Source organism: Calidris pugnax, unplaced genomic scaffold (genome assembly GCF_001431845.1).
Source record: "Calidris pugnax isolate Ruff unplaced genomic scaffold, ASM143184v1 scaffold219, whole genome shotgun sequence".
Lineage (NCBI taxonomy): Eukaryota > Metazoa > Chordata > Aves > Charadriiformes > Scolopacidae > Calidris > Calidris pugnax.
This window is the reverse complement of record NW_015094507.1, coordinates 13,238,216-13,248,037: the sequence shown is the minus strand read 5'-3', so window position 1 is coordinate 13,248,037 and position 9,822 is coordinate 13,238,216.

Below are 9,822 nucleotides of genomic sequence, written 5' to 3'. Positions count from 1 at the left end.
AAAAAAAAAAAAAAAAAGGGGGGGGGGGGAAATGGTTAAAATGTGATGTTTAACACTGACTTACTATTTAGCTTTTTATAGCTTCGAATCCTAAACAGCACGCTGAAGAATTACTGGAGAGGAACAAGAGCTCTCTTCCAGCACGAGGGCAATGGGGCTGGAGCCTGGGAGGGAGCCGAGGAGACCAGGGACCTGCAGTCACCTCCGGAGCTGATTGAAGTCACCACCAGCTGTGGTAGAACACAACCAGAGGTCTCAATTCGGGGGGGTGGAGGGGAAAAAAGAAAAAAACAACCAACCAACCAACCCTTCCAGACGTGCTTAATGCAGGACACATCGGATCACCAACATCACCCACCTGCTGGAAATGAGGCACGTCTCCACATCTTGAGAGGAGCATCGCCTGCCTTGCTATTACATTTCCATCGGGGCGGGGGGCCGGGGGAGGACGTGGGGGCTGCATTCCCCAGCACAACGGCGACGTTCCGAGCAGCCTTCGTTCCTCCCCGACAATTCTCCTTCCCGTGTTACGCAGAAGAGTCACTTAATATTTGTTTCTAGGTAATTAATTTGGGAAACGCTCTTCATTAAAATTGAACACGGCGCCGCGTGCTCTGCGTGCGCTGACGGAGCCGGGATAACCTGGGGCTTGTGCTGTGCAAAGATGGAGATAGAGGAGCCGTAGGTAGGATGGAGAGCCTGCAGATTTGTAAGATTATTTTCTAAATGTGAATGAACTGACAAACCTCATTTTCCTCGGTGCAGCAGCGGCTCTTCTCTACTTAAGAATTAGTAGATGCAGAACAGCGTGTTGAATATTCAGTGTGCAACCAAGACTTCTGCCTCTGCTGTGCCCTCAACTGAAAATTATGAAGCATATAAGGCCAGAAAAGTCATAAACCTCTGTGCCCAAGAGTTACACTCCCTCTAGCCTCCTCAAATTGTCTTTTTGGAGCTTGATTGAAAACCAGTTGAGAAGGAGGAGTTAAAAAGCAGTGAGACCATGGCCCTGGCTATAAAGCTGCTTCAGCTGCTCTGTGCCCGTTCACACAGACAATCTGGGCCACCAGAAACTTCTCCAGAGTCTTTGAGCAACCTCCTGTCTCAGAAGGCCAGGAAGGGCATGGTGAGCACCAGCCATCATGACATGGAACATCTAACATTAACTGGTGTCTGTGGCTCATCTGCACGGAGACATTTTGGGGGACGGGGTGAGGGCAACTCCATGTGGCATCTCACGGGGCTGTTCTGGGTTCTCCCCTAGGAAATAAAAAGGGGGTGGTTTCTTTCACTTCCAACCAGAAGACTGAGTGTAACGAGACTGTGCTCCAGCAAATAACAGGTCAGATTTCCTATCTGGTGAGGGCTAATTTTTGACGATGAATTAAGAGTTCCACCCACATTATGAGGGAGGCTTTGGGATTAAAATAATGCACACACAATGCGTGGTTATTATCTATCATTGCCATATGCAATTAAAACCTTTTTTAAAGCATTTGGTCATTTGATCCAAGTTTTCACAAGGGATCACTCAACTTTGTATGTCCAGTCTTAGGGGCCATGTATGTGATCACGCAGGCACGTTTCAGTTTATATACACAAGAGGAGAGTCTTAATTCTGGCATGCTGTAACTTTTGAAGGCTCAATTATTCAACCTTCATACCCCTCAGGCAGATGGAATTCAGGAGGAGGAAAACTTTTTATTACTTGTTTTAAAATAAATGTATCACTGGGTAGGAGAATTAAGTCCTCCACTCACAATTAGCTCTGTGGCACCACTCCTTGCTTGAAATGATGGCAGTAACAGGCTGTTATCTTTTATGTGGTGCTCACCAGAAGCATATGGAAGCACGTGCAAGGCTGGCAGGTCCACTGTTCTTACAAGTTAAAACATGAATGTTGAGAGGTCGCACTCTTGGATCCCACCCCAGGTCCCTCAAGGAGCTACAAGCCCTTTCACCTCTGTCCATCCATCCCTCTTTAGCCTCTTATTCCCTCCCACTTTGGGCCTTGATTCTCCCCTCATCCTCTTCATCTCACCCCATTCCTTCTCTGCCTTCCCCTTTCTCCTCTTTCCCCTTGCCTGAACCCCCATCCTCCCTCCATCTTTCTGCACTTATAGCAGTTTCCCCCTCTCCACACTCCAGTCTCATCCCTTAAGACGAAACACATAAGATCACAAGACAGTGACCCATACTGGCACTTTCCCTACCCAGAAACATGGAGATATGAAGTCACCACAAAGAGAGGTTGCAGGGAAATCCTCCTCCGACCCACTTGCTTGGGATCTCTTTCTCCATCCATGATCTGGTCATGACTGGGTGAGGGGAGAGGCTGAAGCATGTTAAATGTCTATGGAGTCTGCAAGGACTGTATCAGGCCAAGGCTAAACAAGGAGCTGTAAACAGACATTTTCAGAAATATTAGAGTGTGGTTAAAGGCAGTTCTCCATCCTAAAACATTCTGTGTTTCTGTGCTAAAGCATGTTGCACTAGATCTTCCCAATGAGATAACTGTGGTAATTTTTGAGTATGTTCAAATATATCCCAAATTTTCCCTTAATTTCATTCACAGGAATGATTGAACCATAGAACTGCTTCCAGGATAGTTTGCCTTGAGTCAGAGACTAGCAGGAAAAAAAGCTCTTTCATTGTTAAAAGTTTGGCAGAGCTATAAACAATACTGCCAGTCCCGAGCATTAAAAAACTACAAATCAGGCCATGCACAAAAAGATTAGCTGTAAAACTGTGATTTTTTTCAAACAGCAGTAAAAGCAGGCACCTGCAGCTGAGTTGGTTTAGCTTCCTCCTTGCATTTGCAAGGCTTCCCTTGCAAACTTTGCAACTTTGCAAACTTGAGAAGCTTTTCGTTCGAAGTGAAAGATGGGCTGCTTATATTTCCTTCCACTTGTCTCCTGGATCTTGATCTGGATGAAAACAGCGAGCACTGAAACACTCACACCAAGACAGATGGCAAAACTGTGTAAGCAAGAGGAAGGGGAATCTTATGATTAAAAGCATCAAGGAACGTATCTGTAGGTGATAGCACCAGTGTGTCTATCATGCTCCTCATATCTCTTACAATAAAATCCCAGCTGAATCTCGACTCTGGTTGGCTATCTGCTCCTTTCCACCACTTCAGACAAGATTTCATGGCATGGCACGGCACGTGATTTAGGGGTAGCTGAGCACAGTTTAGCAGGAGCAGAGTTCAGCTTCTTGCCCTGATCTTCCTACCTTGCAGCACCTCTATTTTCCTACCTAGAGCCACGACAAAAAAAGTTGTGACATTTGTAAACAGGCAGCTCCCCTAACGAGTCCCAGTGAATTCTATAGGGATGCACATAAACAGGGGATGGAGCCTGAGCCAGCAGGTTACGTGAGCAACCCCTGAGAGGGGTGACACCTTTTGGGGGCATCTGCACTTTTGCCTCTGCTCACTCTTTTCCCAGAAAGTGAACCTGTGTATAACATAACGTGTGCTGACTTGATATCCAAAGGAGTCGTTTAGAGAAAAAAGAGACATGAAAAAGACCTTTAGATGGACACCTGACCCAGCACTTCCATATTCCTGCAGCTTCCAGGAGAGTTTCTTGCATAATCCCCTCCCAGCCCACTTTCTAAACGGCACACCAACTTCGGCAACTGCAATGCAAGGATGCTCCTAACACATCCAAAACTTCCTGGGGCTTATGTTGCATGGAACTGATATGGCTGCCAGCAGCAAGATATGGGGCAGGCGGTCTGATGATAATAAACCGAGCTATATGGGCATAGAGATGGAAAGAGAGATGCAAAATGTACAGGGCAAGAATCCCAAATCTTCTATTTTTAAAAAAAGAGGAACATTTCAAAGCAGGTATCAGGCACCTGTTGTTACGTGCTAAAGGGGCAATCTCTCCACCGGATCCACAGGGCAGGTCCGAGATAAGCAGCTGGAATGATAAGTTATCTGTGTTGCGATTTGGGAAATAGAGATGCTTCAGATGCTAATGGTGTGTCAGCAGGGAAACAGACACACAGCGCACCGGGGTTAAGCAAGCCCGGGAAGGTGTTTATTCATGTATAACATTTGCAGAGAAGGTGACTCCCTACCTCGCTCCCGGCCGCCCAGAGGAACTGCTTATAACCAAAAATAGGCTGGGAGAAGTCAAGCGGAAAGGTCATGGGGGGGGAGAGGGGCGAATCCCAGCCGTGACAGCCCTCCCGTCAGTGCCAATGCTCCCCGCAGCCTCACGCATCCCGGGAAGGATGGCGGTCTGTCCGTCCGGCCACCGCGCCTCGGCATAACCCAGCCGGGCTCCGGTGCTGGCAGCAGAGGAGGGGACCTCTGCCAGCTCTCAGAGAGCACACCGTGCCGCAGCCAGGAAGAATTAGAGGTCACTTGTGCATCCCTTCGCACCCGGCTGCATCGACTGTAGCTGAACCATTCCCGGCAGACATTTGTCCAACCATCTATTTTCAAAATCCTCCCACTGCCACTCCAGGCAATCTATTCTCGTGCTCTCCAACTGAAAGTTAGAAAGCTGTTCTTAATGTCTAATCTAAATCGTAAGTCAACTTTAAAAATGACAAGTACGGTTAAAAGTTTCAAAATTTTTCCTAATAATAAATGTGGTTTTCATTTTATTTCTCTCTTGGTTGCTGCACATTCAAGGTACCTTCAAATCACTTTTTAAAGCATCCCTCTAGAATCATGATGTATAGAAACCATATTTTTTATTTTTCACAAGTGCTGAGATTGTCATTTAATTACATAAATCCAGGAGTAGGAGATTTAAGGAGAAAAAAAAATGTGATAAAGTCCTGTGAGAGATGCCAACACTTAATTTAGCTGTAAAAGGCTTTTTTTTTTTTTTTAAACCGTATGCCTCACAGACCCATTGCCCAAAAATGTTCTGAAGCGACAGCAATGTCAAACAGAAAAGACATCTCACCCATAACTAATAGAGGAAAACATCTCAGGTGTGGCACAGAAGTATTCCTATGTATATGCATACATACCCCTTCATTTACCTCTCATCAAAATCCACTGAAACTATCCCAATCATGTGAACATTGCCTTTCAGTAGGCATTGCACAAGGTCCCATTCAAATAAGTTAATAGCAATAGAGGTAGCAATAGAGGTAGTTTCCTCCTGCAGAGAAGAGAAGAGAAGAGAAGAGAAGAGAAGAGAAGAGAAGAGAAGAGAAGAGAAGAGAAGAGAAGAGAAGAGAAGAGAAGAGAAGAGAAGAGAAGAGAAGAGAAGAGAAGAGAAGAGAAGAGAAGAGAAGAGAAGAGAAGAGAAGAGAAGAGAAGAGAAGAGAAGAGAAGAGAAGAGAAGAGAAGAGAAGAGAAGAGAAGAGAAGAGAAGAGAAGAGAAGAGAAGAGAAGAGAAGAGAAGAGAAGAGAAGAGAAGAGAAGAGAAGAGAAGAGAAGAGAAGAGAAGAGAAGAGGACATCCTCCCTGCATGGCCCAAGAAGTCTGAGACTCTCTTACCCACCCAGCCCCATGTACTCCAGCCCTCTGCACAGCTTCTTGCTTACTCAGTGTCCTCAGTAATCTGGTTTCCCTTTTGTCTTTCAGAGAGCAGCATCCTCCTCCCAGTCCCTAGACCCAGGTTTCCTCTTCACCCAGCTCTAATCTCTTCACCAAACCATTCCTACAACACTTTTCTCATTTTCAGCTCTCACTCCTAGTCTGAAGTCCCAAATCAGAGTTTCTCTCCTCCTTCCAACTTCCAGAAGTGCACCTGAAGCTGTGTCTCCATCTTCTCTTCTCCTTCCTTTTTCACCCTGTTCCTTCCCCTCTGTCTCCGTGCCAGGGAGCTTTGCTGTATGTTCCAGGAGCCTGACAACAGCGAGTCCCTTAGGACGGAGCACAGAGCAGCCAGGAGGGGAAGATGCAGCTTGTGTGCATCTCCGGCAGCACTGCACTCAGTTACTGCTTGTGGACAGTGGATACCTTCAGAGGAATGGGCAAATGAAGGTTTTCTTAGGGAGGAGAGAACCTTCAAAGATGCTTACTGCTGCTTTGCTGCATACATACAACCTGTTTGGTTGGGATTTTATTCCAAACTCTTCTTAACTTGACCTAATTGGCATAACAGCTTTTTTTTTTTTTTTTCAGCCTGGAACTTCATTGCTTTGATCTTCTGATTCCTGAAGCTCTGGATGAGAACAGAAAATTTTGGCTTTAATGATACAATCTAGCAACATTATAACCACGACTTTTTAACTGGAAGTATTAGGCAACTGTAACAAGAGGCAGCTCTCCTGTTCTCACCTGTAATGACCAGGATGAGCTCTGGTTGGAGGCAAAGAAAAGAGTGAGGTCTTCATCTCCTACCCAGAAAAACAAAGCATGTAGATTTTTAAATGTGTTTATTTTTCAGCAGCCATGAATATGGACTTCTTCCAAAATAATGTATGAACACTGGATGTTGGCCAGATTTTTGTGGATGTTTATTAGATAAATCATAGAGTCACAGAATGGTTTCTGTTGGAAGGGACCTTAAAGATCATCTAGTTCCAATCCCCCTGCCATAGGGGTTGCCCCCCCATGTACCCCTCACACTAGACCAGGTTGCTCAAAGCCCCATCGAACCTGGCCTTGAACATTTCCAAGGATGGGGCATCCAGAACTTCTCAACAGGGCAACCTGTTCCTGTGTCTCACCACCCCCAGAGTAAAGAATTTCTTTCCAGTATCTAATCTAAATCTACCCCCTTTCAGTTTAAAACTGTTACCCCCTCGTGCTCTCACTACACTCCCTGATAAAGAGGCCCTCCCCATGGTTCCTGCAGCCCCACTTTAACTACTGAAAGGCTGCTAAAAGGTCTCCCTGGAGCCTTCTGCCAGGCTGAACAACCCCAGCTCTCAGCCTGTCTTCACAGGAGAGATACTACAGCCATCTGATCATCTTCATGGCCATCCTCTGGACTGGTATCTTACAAGATAGCTATAGGAAAAAGGAAGAAAGTAAATAATGGAGGAAAAGCACAAGAAGTCCTGCAAGAAACATTTGAGGACTGGTAGAAGACACTAAAGCCACTGAATTGCCCTGGAGTGGTCCAGCCTGCCCATGGTGCACTGGCCCAAGATGTTTGAACTGGCAACGCCAAAACTCTGGAGCAAAGGACTAACTCCGAGACCCTCTTGGCTGCATAAAGATCTTCTCTTTCAAGAGGAGAGCAAGATGTTGTGAAGCCATGGCAGGGAAAGCAGACTGACACAGGGTCCCCCAGGATTATCGGTGCCAAATGCAAAAGCTACTGTCAGCTCAGAAAATGCTTTACTGACACACTGAAGATAAAAATCGTGTATTGCCAACCACCCTCACCACACATCCCAAAACGTGCCATATGGCCGAAAGTACTACAACGGATTTTGCCGTTCCTCGGGTTCTGGTGTGAATTGACAATGAGCCTAACATATAAATTACATCATCTTTTAACTTTTTGTGATGTATGACATCGGACAGCTTTGTCTGGGACAATCCATCATGAACTAGTCTTGTTGACATTTTGGATTCTCTCTTCTGACCTTGTCCTTTCAGCACAGGCATAATTGCGCTTATGATAATTTTATTCCCAGTTAGGCAGCAATTTTGCACACCTTTGAGTTACAGAATAACTAAGAAGCCAGTTCTCTGTACGACGGCTGAAACGAGGCACCTTGAACCAATTTATGCTGAAGCGCAGCCCGGTGGTGTGGCAGTAAATAAAAGTGGGTAAACTGGCCTCTCTCGGTGCACATAAGTAGGTTAACTCTCTTTAGTCGTGTTTACTGTTGACTATACCACAGGTGCAATCTCAGCTGGGGGCTCCCTACTGAGGAAACACCAACCATATGTTTGCACAGCAGAGGATTGGGGAGGGGGGGGACACGGGAGGAGGTTGTACAACCCAGTCCTCATGATGTGAAGGGTCCAGCAAGCAAAGGAGAGGGATCCGGGCTCATTTCTGGCACCCAGCTCATGTGCAAAGAGTCTCCCATTTCCACCGGGGATCTGTAGGGTCAGAAACCATCACTAATTTGTTCACACACACATACCATCGTGGGGTTTTAGGGATTATTTTTTAGGTGTGTAACGCTTTAGCAATTATCTAAGGTGATGGACAAATCTTCTTTTTCTTGAAGAATCGACTGTTTGGTGTCGCTTTCATGGGAATATAATATTATTATGGTAGATGAATTATTTGAGCTGTTCCCTACGAAGACTGATTGCCTTTTCCAGGCTGTGTGTGGGAAAGGCAGAGAAATCCTTGCTGCTCCAACTGGTGTCGGCACCCCCAGGCAGAGAAGCAAAGCTGCCCAAGCACGACCATCATTTCACCTGTAGCAGCACTCGAGCCGAGGTCTCTGCCCACCCTGCTCTTAAAACAAGACAGGGATTTAGAAGAGAGCTTGTTTCGAAGCACCAGATTTACACAAATGTGAGAAAATGGGCTGGGCTGCAAATATTTAAAATTAAACTATGAGCTATCACTTACCACGGCGAAGGGGAAGGAACATCCCACCACATCTGTATTTCCAGGGAAGAAATGGTTTTGTCGGCCGCGGCCACCTTTCAATATAAAACTTCTAGATTGATTATCAGGTGATCATAATGAACAGGCTATTACAGTCCTGGTATGATAACTGGGTAACTAGAGAATTGCAGGTGTGTTTCAGCCGAAGACCACAACTTCACAACGTCACCCATTCCCTCCTGCCCACTTCAGTGCATTTTTCAGCCCCTTTGGCTCTGCCACTAAAGCTGGTGGGAGGAGATGGAGGGACAGACCAGGGAGAGAAGTAACCTTCCTACAGAAACCAGTGCTGTAAAGCTGGAAGGAGTAGCAAATTGTGGGAGCTCTGCAGGCTGCTATGGGTTTTTGCTGCTTGCCACGATATTCTTTTGTGTTGTTTCTGGATCTTCTTCCTTTACATATGTTCTTCAACGGTTTCTGGCTGCGGGTTGTTGTTACTGGAGCGTGGATATGTTGTGTTCAAGCTCACAGACTTCTTGCCTGATGCTACCTACCACTGCCCTTGGCGCTCATGCCTCCTGTTAACCAGATTTTATTTGCCATTAAATCTAAAATAGAAGGTATACGTTATTTATCAGAAAAAAAAAAAAAAAAAAAAAAAAAAAAAAAAAAACAAACCTAGCTCCCTGAGAAAAATAGTGGTTTGTTTTTAGCGTTGGTCTGCCTGCACGGCCAGAAGGAGAGGTGCTTCTGGAGCTCAAGGAGGCAGCCCAAGAACAAGACAATTTCCTCTTATCTCCTCCACAGCCTCCTTACCTATTGCGTTTCTGGAAGCTGTTACTTAACATAGCATTAAACGGGAATTGTTATCAAGCCAGTCCAGAAAGTGAGCAAGAGACACTAATAGACAAGACACGGATGTTTTAGACAAACGCTGAAATTCGTGGAGGAGCACTAACATCTCAAGAACAGAAACTGAGTTTTCAATTGAGTTGAAAAAGCAATTATTTGGTGCCACGAAATTAAGTGAGAACAAGGTGAAAATTTATGATGCTATGAGTCCTCTTTTTCACAGCTTTCTGGAGGCGGCGAAGGGGTTGCTGTGACCTTTTCGTTTAACCGGGAGGCCACCAAATGCCACCCCAGCTCCTCTGTGCTCACCCTCTCCCAAAGCAGCCTGGGAATAGCAACGCTGGGTTTGATCCTGGCTTCCTCCGACTTTTCTTCAGGAGCTTTCCTGGAGGGAAAGGGTGGTCGAGGTGCCAGCAGCATCCTCCCAACAGGCCGAGGATGCTGCCGGGAGGACGGGGCCACCAGCATCCTCCACCCCGCAGTGCGCACCCACGCATCCCCCTCCCACGCATCCCCC